Source organism: Scyliorhinus torazame, chromosome 14 (genome assembly GCF_047496885.1).
Source record: "Scyliorhinus torazame isolate Kashiwa2021f chromosome 14, sScyTor2.1, whole genome shotgun sequence".
Classification (NCBI taxonomy): domain Eukaryota; kingdom Metazoa; phylum Chordata; class Chondrichthyes; order Carcharhiniformes; family Scyliorhinidae; genus Scyliorhinus; species Scyliorhinus torazame.
This window is the reverse complement of record NC_092720.1, coordinates 203,034,317-203,050,993: the sequence shown is the minus strand read 5'-3', so window position 1 is coordinate 203,050,993 and position 16,677 is coordinate 203,034,317. Positions and strand designations below refer to the sequence as shown.

General features: G+C 52.8%; 1 protein-coding gene across 11 annotated transcripts in view; it reads right to left on the bottom strand.

Moving 5' to 3' along the window:
* Positions 1–16,677, bottom strand: part of LOC140390360 (ras/Rap GTPase-activating protein SynGAP-like) — a 1,167,003-nt gene that overhangs the window by 859,752 nt on the left and 290,574 nt on the right. The window contains exon 1 of one of the 11 annotated variants that reach the window (XM_072475462.1): positions 2,392–2,654. The exons of 9 other annotated variants lie outside the window; for them this stretch is intronic. The gene's annotated coding sequence lies outside the window, so the exon portion shown is untranslated. Of the gene's footprint in view, positions 1–1,857; positions 2,110–2,391; positions 2,655–16,677 lie in introns of those variants that run through there. One more of the 11 variants, XM_072475461.1, reaches the window with a different exon arrangement.

Below are 16,677 nucleotides of genomic sequence, written 5' to 3'. Positions count from 1 at the left end.
TGCACCGCGTAACCGGAAGTCTCCCTCCTGAGATTTGGCTACAAATTCTAAGCTGACTCTCCAATGCTGCGCTGAGGGAGAGCTGCATTTCTGGGGAAGTTGATTGTTATTTTGTAAAGATGCCAAACCAAAACAACTCTCTGTGGCGTCATGAAGGACTCCGCTGCATTATTCAAGTCACAGCCGGGGGTTATCTCTGCTGCCAATACGCATCTGTCAAACAACATAATTGACACAGAGGAGCTGGCCATTAACAGACTGCTGAATAAAATGCAGTTCTCTCTGTCCCCAGAAGTACCTGTTTTGTCAGTCACCTTGATTATGGTCCACAGGCGCGATTACAGTGCACCTTCCTTCCGTCAGAAGGTCAGAAGTGGGGGTGTTTGCAGGTGACTGAACAATATTCAGCACCATTCGCGACTCCTCCGATAATGAAGCTGGCCATTCCCAAATGCAGCAAGACCTGGACAATATCAGGCTTGGGCTGGCAAGTGACAAGTAACACCACACAAGGCAATGGCCACCTCCTACAAGATAGGATCTAACCATTGCCGCATGACAGTCAATTGCATTAGCATCACTGAATCCCCCACAATCAACATCCTGGGGTATACCATTTACCAGAAAATGAACTGGACTAGCCATATACATGCAATGGCCACAAGAGCAGGTCAGAGGCTGGGAATCCTGCGCTGAGTAACTCACCGCCAGACTCCCCCAAAGCCTGGACAGGAGTGTGATGGAACACTCCCCGCTTCCCTGGGTGCGTGCAGCTCCAACAACACTCAAGAAAGTTCACATCACCCACATCACAAAGCAGCCCCGCTTGATTGGCACCCCAGCCACAAACATTCACTCCCTCTACCACCGATGCACAGTGTCAGCCGTGTGTACCAACTACAAGGTGCGATCATGCATCATGATCAGGACGAGGAATTGGACTCGCCTACGGTGCCCACTTAAAGGCAGCCCTTCAACTGAGGTACAGGCCACACACAGAGATCCTCCTCAACAACGTCAGGAGGCGGGACTGAAGGAAACGGGCGCGCGTGCACAGGGAATTGACAACGGCCCACGTTTATATAGCGCCTTTCACACTGCCAACCGCTCCAAGGCACTCCGCGGGAGCATTGCTCAGACAGAATTGGACCCACAACAGGAGATATCCGAGCAGATGACCTGTGACGTGGTCAGCGAGGTAGGTCACGAGGAGTGTTTGAAAGGAGGAAAGTGAAGTTGTGAGGCGGAGAGAGTGAGGGAGGGAATTCCAGAGCTCGAGGCCGCGGCAGCCGAAGGCATCGGCACCACTGACTGGCTGCAGCTTTACAGAGATAAGAAGGAGCAGGCCGCAGAGTTGAAAGCGGAGGTTGAAATCCTGAAGGGGGCCACGCAGTGAATGCCTTCGCCCGATTGTCTCAACTCCAGCCAGTGTAAGGAAGTGCAATTCAGCGATGGCGGGGCGGTGGGCTGCGTGTAAAACTGTCTGCGTGGCCATAGCGACGTGGTAATGCCACCCAATCAATTCAGCTCACGGCAGAGTGGCTCACCCTGACAATTCGGTCTGGGACGGGCATGGGGGGGGGCGGGGAGGGGGAGGGTGGGATGTGGAATCAGGAGGGAAGGATTGGCAATGGCCCAGTGCAGAGACCACAGTTGATGAGCGTTGGCCGAGACAATCTGCCACCGGGCCTGTGTGTTTAGTTGGCAAGATCGAGGCCGGAAGCCTGTTGGTAATCCACCTCGATGCTTACCCCCCTCGCATGCTCGCCCCAAACATTACATGTGACGACAGTTGCCACAGAACCACCTGCCGGAATATCCCACAAGACAACAGTTGGAACAACAATAAAATCTTACCTCTGGAGAGTCGATGGCCGAGGAAAGCGTAGCCAAATCCAGAGGCTCTCCAGCAATTTTCGGTGCTCCGCCTGGGGGCTGGTTGGCGGCAGGAGGGAGAACCTCACTGCTGGCGGCAGAGGTGTGGGGGTAAGGAGGGGAAGTGTAAGGGAAGGCAACACTACTGGCGGAGTGGGCTACGGGAGGGGTTGGGGTGCAGGCCGGGCGTGAAGACGAACAACCGCTCGACCTTACCGCCGCGGTCCAGGCGGTTCACGCCTAGAACTCTGCCATGGCTCGAGGCCCCGTCAAGGCAGGCCATAAGGGCGCCAGTATGGTACAGGCCCCAATCAAGGGGTTTAGGGGCGGGGGGGGGGGGGGGGGGGGGGGGGTGGAACGATTCAGCAAGGCCTACAGCCAAACTCCACAGGCCATTTGGCAAAACTGTTGTCAGTCCCCCGCCACCTCCCCGCTCTACGTCCCCCCCCCACCCCCCGCCCCGGCTACTTGATGTTGCTATGGTGATATATGGATCACAAGGATTGATCAGCCTACCGGTACAGGCGAGTTTCAGGACAGTCGGAGACCTGCGTACAGGGATCAGCAGATAAACACTGTCTTTTTGCAGCCAAGTAAGCAAGGACAGATGTAGCAGCACCCGGCTTCCTCCACTGAAACCCAGAACGGGAGGGGGGAAGGACGGGTGGAAGGCAGCCCAGCAGTTGCCTGCACGCTCCGCATATTCCCCGTGTCAGAACTGTCGAACTCGGCTGGTTGCCATGGTTTCCAACATTATATAAAAAAGGAAAGAACTCCTGGCAGAAGGCCGGGGTTTTAATCACAGATCAGAAACGGTACGTGCTGCTGCTCAGCGGGAGGCGGAAAGGTGAAGGGGGACGCACACACACACACACTCACTCTCTCTCTCTCTCTCGCTCCTGAGAAGCACATCCCAGTTCCCAGTCAGGCCGAAGGTGTGCCGTGCCTGAGGGCAATGCCAACCTGTTCAGGCACATCTCAAAACAGCCCAGCCCAACTTGACAGAACTGCCTTCAGTTCAGTTCAATTCACGGGCGGTAGCCGAGCACGACAGAGTTATGGGCCAGAGGCTTTCATCGAAACATACAAACATAAAATATAGGAGCAGGAGGAGGCCATTCAGCCCTTCGAGCCTGCTCCACCATTCATTATGATTATGACTGATCTTCCAACCTGTTCCTGCCTTCCCCACCATATACTTTGATCCCCTTAGTCCCAAGTTTTGTTGGGCGGCACGGTAGCACAGTGGTTAGCACAGTTGCTTGAATTGTGCAGTGCTGGTCCGAGGCATCTGAGGACATCCTCCGCGATTGCTTGGAATCTGTGGACTGGTCCATATTGAAGGCCGCGGCAGCTCACCTGGACGGGTGCGCAACCACCGTCACAGGCTTCATCAGTAAGTGTGTCGAGGACGGCGTACCAATACGGGTGTTCCCCAATCGGAAACCCTGGCTCAACCAAAGGGCTCACTCCCTGCTGAAGTTCCGGACAGAGGCCTTCGAGTCTGACGGCCCTGACCTATATAAGAAATCCAGGTACGACGTACGGAAAGCCGTCAGGGAAGCAAAAAGACAATATCGCATCAAACTAGAGTCCCAGGCCAACGGCACAAACCCACGGCGTCTATGGCAGGGCTGACACGAGACCACAGGCTACAAAGCAAGGCCAGGCTGAATCTCTGGGGCTGGAGCATCCCTCCCCGATGAACTGAACAAGTTCTATGCCCGCTTTGAACAGTCAGCCAATACATCAGTGCCACCTGCCCAAACAGCCCTGGACACACCCCTACCCACTATTACAGCCTGGGAGGTAAGAGCTGCCTTTTTGAAAGTGAACCCGCGGAAAGCGACGGGCCCGACGGAGTCCCTGGGCGGCACTCAGAGCCTGCGCAGACCAGCTGGCGAGTGCATTCGCAGATATCTTCAACACCTCACTTCTCCGCTCTGGGGTCCCCAACTCCTTCAAGAAGACCACCATAATACCAGTACCAGAGAAGAACAAGGTAGCCTCCCACGCACACACAGGGAGGATGTGCAGACTCCACACAGACAGTGACCCAGGCCGGGAATCGAACCTGGGACCCTGGATTGATTGATTCATTGATATTTATTGTCACATGTACCGAAATACAGTGAAAAGTATTTATCTGCAGCCAAGGGAACGTACACAGAACGTACATAGTAGACAAAAGAATAATCAACAGAGTACATTGACAGTGGTGCATCAACAAATAAAGATTGGTTACAGTGCAGAACAAGGCCAAACAAGACCAGCATAGGGCGCCGTGAATAGTATTCTTACAGGGAACAGATCAGTCCGAGGGAGAGTCGTTGAGGAGTCTTGTAGCTGTGGGGAAGAAGCTGTTCCGATGTCTGATGTGCGGGTCTTCAGACTTCTGTATCTTCTGCCTGATGAAAGGGTCTGGAAGAGGGCAGTGCCTGGGTGGGAGGGGTCTCTGATAATGCTGTCCGCCTTCCTGAGGCAGCGGGAGGTGTAGACAGAATCAATGTGGGGGTGACAAGCTTGTGCGATGCGTTGGGCTGAGTTCACCACTCTCTACAGTTTCTTGCGATCTTGGACCGAGCAGTTGCCATACCGGGCTGTGATGCAGCCGGATAGGATGCTCTCTATCGCACATCTGGAGAAGTTTGTGAGATTCGATGCAGACATGCCAAATTTCTTTAGCTTCCGTAGGAAGTAGAGACGTTGCTGGGCTTTCTTGACTGCGCATGCGCCGCACGGCAAAGTCACTTCCGCTCCAGCTGGCAGGGCACCAAAGGCCTTTCCCGCCAGCCGGCGGGGCGGAAATCAGTCCGTCGCGGGCCTAGCCCATCAAGGTGAGGGCTCGGCCCCTCAAGATGCAGAGGATTCCGCACCTTTGGGGCGGCGCAATGCCGGACTGATTCGCGCCGCTTTTGGTGCCGGTCGGCGGACATCGCGCCGATTGCGGAGAATCCCGCCCCTGGTTCCAGTGCCAAAATCACGGTAGATGCCGATTTGACGCCAAATCGCAATTCCCCAACACCTCTAAAACGGCGTCAATGCGGTCCGGAACGCACATACAGTAAACACCATCTACATGTCAATGGCAGGCCTGGCCCTGGTATTCTCCGGGGCCTCCGATGGGTGATGCTCCGCCTCCGATGGGCCGAGTTTCCGACGGCGCGTTTAACTAGTGCTTTTAAAAATCGTGAAACCGGCATCCTGGCTACTGGGGAAGAGAGAGGGGGTGGGGAAAGCGCCCAACTTCGCCACAGTTTGCTGACAGTTGCGCCGCTGGCCGAGGGACCTCTGCCAGGGCCGGGGGAGTAGCAGGGGGGTGGCCAGGAGATGGGCAGTGGGGTCGGGGTGGATGGGCACGGAACACCATTGCACGCTGCTGACAGCCGGCTGTCAATCTCGGACTATGGGTCGTATAGGTGTCCCACCCCGGGCCACCCCCATGTGTGTCCACTGGCCTCAGTCGACCCATCAGCTGTATGGACGCACTCTAGCACAACCAGTGTCATCTTGTTGGTTGGGATGAGTGTGTGTGTGTGGGGAGTGTAATGTGTGTGTGTGGCTGCAGCTTGTCAGCCTCTCGAGTGTCAATCACGGACCCAGCGAATCCCGCACCGGTTTTCACTGGAATCGATAATGTTCCACGTGGAGCTGGTGCGCTAGCCCCTCCACAGTTACAGAATCAGTCCAGGTGCGGCGGCAGTTTTGCTGTTGTGAAAGTCCACGAATTCTGCCCTGGCGCAGTCTCAGGGATGGAGAATTCCAACCCTAGGGGTGGGATTCTCCGACCCTCCCCCCCCAGAATCACGTCCGGCGCGGGGGCGGAGAATAGCCGTTCGTGCCGTAAACCCGCCTGTCCCACGTCTGCGGTCGATGCGGCGCCGGTCGGGGGCCGTTGGAACAGGCACCCGCGGCGATTCTCCACGGTTGACTGGCCGAACTCCCGCCGGCGTGGTTTACATACGGTACCACCCGGCGAGACTGGGACCCGTGGCCGCGGTCCTGGTGGCGGGGGCGGGGTTATCTGACTCCGGGGGGGGGGGGGGGCATAGCGGTGGCCAGGCCGGTGATCGGGCGCCACCGATCGGCAGGCCATCGCGATCTGGGAGTTCCCTACCTTCCTCCGCGCGGGCCCACTGAGTGGCTCCGCCATGTCGGCTGTGCCCACGCCGAGGTGGGCCCCCGTGCGCGGCCGTGCGGCCTGGCTAGCAGGGCCCCACCGGCAGGCGGAGCTGCGGGACGCTCGCTGGGGGCTCCGCTAGCCCCCTGGAAAACAGAAAATCACCCCGGACATTCGAGGAAAAAGTCTGGAGTGATTCCTGCCCATTTTCCAGCGGGTATGGGGACTACTTTCCCATCACAGGGCAGGGAGGGCTACCCGATAAGGAAAGGTTGGAAAGTTTGAGCCTATATCCGTCAGAGTTTAAAAGAAGGAGAGGTGATCTTATTGAAACACAGTTTCTGGAGATGACTTAACAGAGTGGATTGAGGCTGTAAGGAGGTTTCTCCTTACACAAGGGAATAGAACTCAGTTTAAAAATAAGGGCCTGGATTCACCGCTTTTGAGACGAAGTGCGGAGGAACTGTGGAGTTTTATGCTGAAAGATCGATGCCGACCCCTCACTGATCCTGCGCCCGGTGAGGGGCTAGGAGCCGTGCCGAGTAAAACTCCCGGTTCCCACGATGAAAAGGACTTGAGAATGGCCGGGCCTGTGGCTGCGCATGCGGTCGCGCCATAAAACATGACACTGGCCGTGTGCGGACCGGACTTGCCAGATCGTGTCCCCCTGGCCACGCCCTACCAGTCCCGCCAGCCCTTGCAGAACCCCCCTCAGCTAGCAGCACGGCTCCTGCCCGACTGTGGTGGTGCTGGACCGCTAGTCAACCGCGCGGTCAGGAACCCGGCACATCGGGGCGGAGCATCGGGGGAGGGTCTTCAGGTGACGCGCTAAAGCCGTCCCAGCGGGTGCACGACGGGATGGTGTCATTTCCTGCTGGCCGCGCACTCCTGCCTGCGGGTTTCCCAGCGGCTTGGGTGGCTTAAATGGGACACCCGATTGACAAGCGGCGGGATGAGAGAAGCCCACTGCCAGCCAACAGCGCACCAGCGAGGAACACGGGGCAGGGGGACCGGAGAATCCGGACCATCTTTTCCCCCAGAATGTCGTGAGCCTGTGGAATTTCCTTCCCCAGAGAGCGAAAGGGATTTTCTTCTGAGGAGAGGTAGAGTTGGGCCTGTATCCACTGGAGTTTGAAAGAATTAGAGGCGACCTTATTGAGACGTATAGAGTTCTCAGGAGCCTTGACAGGGTAGATGCTGAGAGGATGTTTTCTCTTGTGGGGGCAAAGAGCATAATCTCAGAGTAAAGGGGTCATCCATTTAAGACAGAAATGAGGAAGAATTTCTTCCTCATTTCTGGTGGCACGGTGGCACAGTGGTTAGCTCGGCTGCCTCACAGATCCAGGGTCCCGGGTTCAATTCCAGTCTCGGGTGACTGTCTGTGTGGAACTTGCACGCTCTCCTCATGTCTGCGTGGGTTTCCTCCGGATGCTCCGGGTTCCTCCCACAGTCCAAAGGTGGACAGGTTAGGTGGATTGGCCGTGATAAATTGCTCCTTCGTGTCCAGAAAGTTTCAGTTGGGTTATGGGGATAGGGTGGAGGAGCGGGCTTGGGTAGGGTGCTCTGTCCAAGGGCCGGTGCAGACTCGATGGGCCGAATGGCCTCCTTCAGCACTGTAAATTCTATGATACTCACAGAGGGTAGTGGATCTGTGGAATTCGTTATCGCAGAGAGCTGCAGAGGCTTGGTTGTTAAGTATGTTTGAGGTTGGGGTGGCGCGGTGGCGCAGTGGTTAGCACTGCTGCCTTGCGGCGCTGAGGACCCGGGTTCGATCCCGGCCCTGGGTCACTGTCCGTGTGGAGTTTGCACATTCTACCCGTGTTTGCGTGGGTTTCGCCCCCACAACCCAGAGATGCGCAGGGTAGGTGGATTGGCCACGCTAAATTGGCCCTTAATTGGGGGGGGGGGGGAAAAGAATTGGGCACTTCAAATTTATTTTGCGGCTGAGATAGACAGATTTTTTGAATCAAGGGTTACGGGGATAAGGCGGGGAAGTGGAGTTGAGGAATAGCAGTCATGATCTCATTAAAGTACATAATCTCAGAGTCAGGGGTCACCCATTTCAGACGGAGAAGAGGAGGAATTTCTTCTCTCGGGTGGGAATGAATCTGTGGAATTCTGTACCGCAGAGAGTTGTAGAGGCTGGGCCGTTAAGTAGGTTTAAGGCTGAGATGCTTTACTGACAGGGGACTGAAAGGGTAAAGGAGGTAGGCAGGAAAGTAGAGGCCACATTCAGATCAGCATAAGCTTCATTGGCGGAGCAAGCTTAACAGGGCGAATGGCCTACTCCTCCTCCTTATTTATTTGTATGTCCTTACGCTTGCAATGACAAGACCTACCTTTCTGTGCTGAGTTTAAACGTCAAATTCAGCAAGTTCCTTGAGAAAGAGACTCGGGGTGAGATGCCACTTTTGTAAAATCAACAGTGCAGTGGCACACTTTATTGACTTATTCAAGGGATGTGGGCATCACTGGCAATTTGGCATTTATTGCCCATCACCCTTGAGAGCTGTTATCATACAATGTACAGCGCAGAAGGAGGCCATTCGGCCCATCGAGTCTGCACCGGCCCTTGGAAAGAGCACCCTACCTGAGCCCAGACCTCCACCCTATGCCAGTCATCCACCCTATCCCCATAGCCCCACCTAACCTTTTTTTGGGGGGGGGATACTAAGGGCAACTTATCATGGCCAATCTAACTTACCTGCACATCTTTGGACTGTGGGAGGGAACCGGAGCACCCGGAGGAAACCCACGCAGACACGGGGAGAAGGTGCAGACTCCGCACAGACAGTGACCCAAGCCGGGAATCGAACCTGGGACCCTGGAGCTGTCAAGCCACTGTGCTAACCACTCTGCTACTGTGCTGCCCCCAAAGAAACCTACTTGGTCAAAAATACTCGGGTAAACTACCTTCTTGGCAACAACGTATAGATTTTAATTATAAAAATCCAGTAATATAAACCACGGCAAAGAATTATTGTTAGTTTAATAATGGTATACAACATGGCTCCTCAACCACTTCCAGTTCAGAACAAAACTGCTTTATGAAAACCAAAAAGAAAGATCCCCCCCCCCCCTCTGCCCAATGGTGGTCAGCGAGACCTTTTGGTCCCACCAAAGACTATGGCGGTTTTTATGGTTTGCCTGCCCTGCTGCTGGGCGGGAGAGGGGGGAAGGGTCGCCACTGGCAGGACTGGAAGATCCCACCGGCGGGAAGGGCCCGGAAATCCCGCCCAAAGACATTGTCTGGCTGAAACGGAATGACCGCTTCAGATTCAAAGCTTTCATACATTTCCAGCACATAGATCTGGTCTTCAGGACATCTCTCCACACTGCCACAACTCAGCTAAATAGCTCTTTTCCCTTTCATCTCAGATTCCATTGTCCTCAAACACGCTTTTGAACTCAACTTTTCCAAAAATTAAAATCATATAGAATCATAGAATCCCAACAGTGCTGAAGGAGGCCATTCGACCTATCGAGTCTGCACCGACCCTCTGATCATGTTTTCTTTCATGTTTTCGTACATTTGTCCTGTTTTCAGTCAATGAAATTTAATATACCTTCGCCTGTTTATCTGCAAAACCTTTATTAAGTTGCAAAACTTCCTTGTCATTCCTAAACATGCCTTTGAAGTTCAACAGTTGAAAAGCCAAATCTCCAGGTATCTCTTAATGCAAAGTTTAGACATTTCTGTATCTGTGAATACATAACATAGAACACACAGTGCAGAAGGAGACCATTCGGCCCATCGAGTCTGCATCGACCTACTTAAGCCCTCACTTCCACCCTATCCCCGTAACCCAATAACCCCTCCTAACCTTTTTGGTCACTAAGGGCAATTTATCATGGCCAATCCACCTAACCTGCACGTCTTTGGACTGTGGGAGGAAACCGGAGCACCCGGAAGAAACCCAGGCAGACACGGGGAGAACGTGCAGACTCCGCACAGACAGTGACCCAAGCTGGAATTGAACCTGGGACCCTGGCGCTGTGAAGCCACAGTGCGATCCACTTGTGCTCCCGTGCTGCCCGTATTCACTGGTCCGGCGTCATGTCATGTGTAGTGACGTCAAAGTATTTGCGCATGTTTTTGATTGTATGAGCAACACCCTTAACAAACTTCTCATCGTGTTTGACAAGAATTCAGAGTTTGGGCGTCTCCATACCTTTCCCCTCTGTGACAAACTAACAAATCAAGCATTGACACAAACTATTTACTTGTAAATTCAACATGTCAAAACCTCTTGTTACCGAACATAAACCTGAACATTTATCTTTCAGTTCTCACAGCAAGCGGTCTCTGTTAATTCGCCCAAGTTTAATTAATCATTGGTACAAACAACTTTCTTCACAGAATACCACCATAATTCCAAAAATATTTTTTTGAAAATTCATCACGCCCCTCCCCCTCCCCCCCCCCCCCCCCCCCCCCCCCACCGCCCCCCGGCGAGCCCAAACCCTGGCACTACTGATCTAGCAGCGCCCCTTGCATCCTGGCAGTGCCCCCCCCCCCCCACCCCCAGGTGCCATCATGACAGTCAGTAACCATTTAAATAGTCCCATTTCCAATCTAAGTGGTATACCTCTGGGAGAGTTAGTCATATCCATATAGCATGTGGGAGTGGGGGGAGCAATAATGCTCTCGGTCATGGTTTGGCTCCTGGTTACAGTTATGCGCCAGGCTGAAGTCATAGAATCATAGAATCCCTACAGTGCAGGAAGAGGTCTTTTGGCCCATAGAGTCAGTATCGACCCTCCGAAAGTGCACCCACCCAGGTCCACTACCCTGCCCACCCGGCCTATCCCGTAACCTAACCTGCACAGCTCTGGGCACTAATTTTTGTACGGCCAATCCACCTAACTTGCACATCTTTGAGCTGTGGCAGGAAATCGGAGCACCCGGAGGAAACCCACGTAGACTCGGGGAGAAGGTGCAGACTCCGCACAGGCAGTTAGTTACCCAAGGCCGGAATCAAACCCGGGCGCGGTGAGGCAGCAGTGCTAACCACTGTGCTACCGTGCCCGCCCATGGTGGATCTAAAGACAGTTCTGGAGTCTGGAATACGATAGGTGAGGAAACAGGGGCGAAATTCTCCTACCCGCCCCGCCACATTTCTGCGCTGACCGGCCGGCGGGAGTCTCCGTAACACCGGCCGGTCGATGGGGTTTCCCATTGTGGGGCAGCCCCACGCCGTCGGGAAACCCCCGGGCGTCGGCAGAACGGAGACTCCCGCCGGCGGAGAATGACGCCCCAGATGTCAATGTTATCGAGCAGGAAGTTCATGAATTGTGCTCAGCCAGAAGAGAAGAAAAGCTCAACATGGAAGTGAGGATAAAAGAGCTGAAGATATAATTCCAGCGTCCACAGTAAAAATCATGGATTATAGAATTCACAGTGCAGAAGGAGGCCATTCGGCCCATCGAGTCTGCACCGGCTCTTGGAAAGAGCACCCTACCCAAGTCCACACCTCCTCCCTATCCCCGTAACCCAGTAACCCTAACTAACATTTTTGGACACTAAGGGCAATTCAGCATAGCCAACACCTAACCTGCACATCTTTGGACTGTAGGAGGAAACCGGAGCACCCGGAGGAAACCCACGCAGACACGGGGAGAACGGGCAGACTCCACACAGACAGTGACCCAAGCGGGAATCGAACCTGGGACCCTGGAGCTGTGAAGCAACAGTGCTAACCACTCTGCTACCAGGCCACCCTAAAACGAAAGTCAGAGATTCACGGCTAAACAGCTGGCTTGTAATGCAGAACAATGCCAGCAGCGCGGGTTCAATTCCGGGACCAGCCTCCCCGAACAGGCGCCGGAATGTGGCGACTAGGGGCTTTTCACAGTAACTTCATTGAAGCCTACTTGTGACAAGCAGCGATTATTATTATTATTATATAGCTGCAGGAGTGTCTGTTACCTCAGAAGAAGACCACGAAAGTCACACTTCCTTACACAGAGTGTGAAACTAATTAGTTATTCCAGTAAGAACATCCCAATGCTAGATGAGGTTTGAGTTAAGAGTGGAATACAATGATCCATCTTATTACCCCTCGGTAATAAGGGGAGGAAACAATGGGAATAAATTGGTTGAAGAAGATAGAATTAAGCTGGGCTGAGTTATTTATAGTAGGGATCAGTAAGAGGATGTCTACCATTGACGAAGAGCAAAGAGAGCAGAGAGTGGTCTTTGGGCAGGGAGCACCAAATGATAACGTTGGCCACCATTACAACACTAAGTATCGGAGGTTCGCAGATCATGCAAATGTGGACGCTCTTTCAAACTTTCCCTGATGCTGATTGATTGCGGGTTACCCGCAAACAATTTTATACACACAAATGTTTGCCAGGGAAGTTAGTGCAGAGACCCGCAGGGGTGTGGTGCTCAGTAAAGTGCTCCATTATGTCACGATTGGTTGGCTTAAAGAGTGAGATGATGAAACATTGCAGGAGCATTTTGTATATGGAAATGAAACTCTCTCGTATGGGGTTTAAGAGTCATCATTCCACAAAGGTGAACCAACGGATAGTATCAACAGCCTACATCAAGCCGAAGCCTCCTTGAAGCCTGTTTCTCTGGAAGATTCCTGCCATCGTCTGCAGACCAAGTCTCTATACCAACATCACCTTACTGCATCACTCCTAGCGGACTCCTGACTTTCTGGATCCTGGCAATCATGTGAGCTGATATCCCTATCTCTGGTCCTTTCTCTTTTAAGTTAATCATTGTTGTAAAAAGTCCTCTTTCCTACCTTCTCATTGCGTGCTCGCATGTGGGTATGAAATTGCGACCATCCCCCGGGTTTGAATGTATGAATAAACCATACTTCTGATTTGACTCCAAAGAGAGTCTTCTGCGTTTCATTTTTAAAAACTGACGTGACAAAACAAGGTTTGAGGAAACAAACTCCAGCCCGGGTTGTGGGAAGGGGGGTGGGGGTGGGGGGGTCAAAATCCCCTCCTCTGTCTCTCTATCTGTCTGCATTCCTTCATCTCGATCTCCATATTTGACTTTTCCTGCGCCAATGGGAGGAATTCTCCGGTCCCCCAGTCACGTAATTCCTCGGCGGCATGCCGTTTGCTGGTGGACGCTGCTTGTCAAAGGGATTCCCCCCCATGCTGCCGGGAAACCCACGGATGGAGGTATGTTGCCGCTCGGAAAGAGCATCCCAATGACCAGAAAATTCCGGCGGACATGGAATAATAATAATAATCGCTTATTGTCACAGGTAGGCTTCAAATGAAGTTACTGTGAAAAGCCCCTAGTCGCCATATTCCGGCTCCTGTTCGGGGAGGCCGGTACGGGAATTGAACCCGTGTTGCTGCCTTGTTCTGCATTACAAGCCACCTATTTAGCCCACTGTGCTAAACCAGCCCCTGTGTGTGCGCATATCTGTATTCCTGTGTACATGTGTGCCGTACGTTCTATATATTTGCGAGATTGTGTATCAGTGTCTTCCTGCATCTGTCTGTTCCTGTGTATTGCTATGTATTTGGGTGTCTGTGCCACTGCATTCATTATATTTGCGCCTGTTTATGTATTGGCCTGTGTATCTGCATGTTTCTGTCCATATCTGTGTCTGTGTATTTATGCCTCGGAGTGTGTGTGTGTCTATACATTTCCGTGTCTCTGTATTCTTATGTAAGGGGGTGTATGAATCGAGAAGCTGTGGTTGCTGCAGAATTCTCCCACCTTGCTCGCACATCCATATCACACATGTCAGCAGCTAGTGAACGAATTCATTGAATAATTAGGTGCAATTATCCTGCACTCGAGCTGGTGGCAGGTTGGATTCTGGAGGCGGTTCGCTGCAGAGAGATAGCGAGAGGTACAGTCCTTCCAAATAACTGCCATTGAATTCATTTCAATGACTGCTTTCAGCTCCAGCACCCTCCGCAGTCTAGCTGCCTCGCTCTCCCTCTTCGAATTCCATTCAAGCAATTTTATGAACAGAGCTCTTTTCTGCCACGCCTCACGTATGTGCGTGTTCATGATCTGGGTGCACTCCAACCTGTCCATGGGTATCACTTGATAGCAATGCGTGCCTCTCTTTTTTTTTTGTCTGTGCATGTGTGTTTGTTGGTGCATTTGTACGTGCATGACTTCACATACCAAGAATCGATCGGTATGTGCAATATGTTCACCTGCACTTCTGGCATCTGGGGCTCTGTGCTTGTGTGTCTCCATTTGCTTGTTATGTATTTAATGTTTGTGTCTGCCTCTGTGCATTTGTGCACACCTCCGTGCGTTTGTGTGTGTCTCCGCGTGCTTGCATGCGTCCATGTGTCTATGTGTGCCTGTTTGTTTGTGTGCCTGTGTGTCTTTGTATGTTTGTCAGTGTCTACATGTGCTTGCATGTTTCTGTGTGTTTCTGTGTCCTCTGTATTTGTGTGTGCCTCTGCATGTTTGTTTGTGCCTCTATGTTTGGGATTGTTTGTGTGGAACTTTGTTTGTGTGTGTGCCTCTGATTGTTTGCATGTGCCCCTGCATGTTTGTGTGTGTATTTGTGTGTTTGCATGTGTCCATGTGTTTCTGTGTATCAGTGTTTTTCTGTGTATCCATGTGTTTGTGTTTGCAGGTGTCTCTTTGTGTGTGTCTGTTAGCTTGTCTGTGCCTCCATGCTTTGGTGTGTGCCTCCAGGCGTTAGCGTGTGCCTCCATGTGTTGGCGTGTGCCTCCATGTGTTGATGTGTGCCTCCGTGTCTTGGCATGTGCCTCCTTCAGCTGGTGTGTGCCTCCATGAGTTGGCGTGTGCCTCCGTGAGGTGGCGTGTACCTCCATGAGTTGCCGAGCACCTCCATTCGCTTGTGTGTGCTTCCTTGTAAGAACACACATTTATCTGTGTGCGTGCACATGTTTCTCCATGTATGTGTCATATTGCCCTCACATGATCTGTGCAATTGGATTGTTGTGAATTCTCACAATGATTGGCTAAATCCCTTGCAGCCGTCCCATTGGTTTGTGTGCCAACCAATCTCCTGCAAACCCTGCTGCCTATATCCGATTGATCAACAAATCCCAACAACCCTCACACTTGCTTGCTACTCTCTGACTTATATCGACCAGGGTTGGAATGGAGAGCATAGGGCTGGCTGGGTGGGTGAGGGGTGCGGTGAAGAGACAGATGCTCGCTGGATTTAGGCTGGAATCAGAAAATGGTTACAAGGAGGAAGCCATTCGGCCCATAGTTTCTGTGCCAGTTCGCTGCGAGACCAGCTCACCCAGTCCCACTCCACCAACACCCCCCTAACCCCTCCACCCCGGCCTTTTCCCCATAGCCCTGTAAAGTTTTTTTTTCCGGATAATGATCCAACTCCATTTTGAAAGCCATGACTGACTCGGCCTCCTTCACACTCTCAGATAGAGCATTCCCAACCCTGATCACGCACTGCTTCAAAATGTGTCGTGACCCACACGGGGGATACCATTATCGATCTCCCCGTGGGGAGTGTGGAGGATGAGCTTCCCAGGTGTCATGATATGCAGACACACACATAATGATATACAGACAAGCAGCTAATGGACACAGAGAACAGGACATGACCAATGAGCAGGCAGGACACTCAGGGGTGGGATCTGACTATAAAAGACACGAGGCACTCGCACTCTGTCTCTTTCCACTGATGAACATCGAGAGAGTCAGTCAAGGGTGTTGTTATAATCTCACCCCCCCCCCACCACGTGGCTAAGAGCTAGTCTGGTTCAGTCAGACAGAGTAACCACACTTAAGTTAGCAGAGAGTCGAACTCAAAGATAACTGTGCTAACTGTGCTATGAGTTCAATAAACCTGACTGAACTAACTTCAAGGTCTGGAGTATCCTTCTGATCAAAGCTGCATCAAGTTGCAGCCAGTGTTATACCAGGGTACCTAACACAACACCAGGAAGGGGGCAGAGGCCTACCCGGTTGAGGCTCTTTAGAACCGAGTAGAAAAGCCGGCCTGAGCAGGGACCGCATGTTGGTTGTCCCAACGGGGGCCGTGATTGGAGATGGATACTGCCCTGGGCAGATTAAATCCCCTCTATTAAATCTCCTTCCCAACCTTCTTTTCCCTCAGGAGAGCAGCCCCAGCTTCTTCAAGTCGCCTATGGGAGGAATCCTACGGCCCTGATGCGGTGGTGGAGGTGGGTGGGGGAAGGTGGGGCGTGAGATGAAGTGACCCATTGACTTCAGCGGGACTGGAGAATCCCGTCGCCGGTGGGAGAGGCTCTGAAATCCCTCCCCATGTTGCAGGAGCCCCTCATCCTTGCGGACGCCTTCACATCATTCAGGAGCTGCGGGCCCCTGGCCTGGACACCACTCTCCAGTGTGTTGAGCTTGCATTGGGTGACTCACAATTCCCCTGCTTTGAGCCCGGGATCCAAAATGCCTTTCATTAAACGTCTTTTCAACCTGCCTTGTCGAACATACAAATAAGGAGCCGAAGGAGGCCATTCAGCCCCTCGCTCCTCCTCTGCCATTCGATAAGGCCATGGCTGATCCGTTTGTGTTGAGTTCCACATTCCTACTCCACATTCCCCATCTCCCACCCGCCCCCTCCCCTGCTTTGATTCCCTTGCCCAACGAGAATCTATCCACCTCTGCCTTAAAAATATTCAGTGGCCCACGGTCCCGCCTTCTGCGGCAGAGAGTTCCAAAGTCGCGCAATCCTGAGTGAAAATAAATTCTCCTC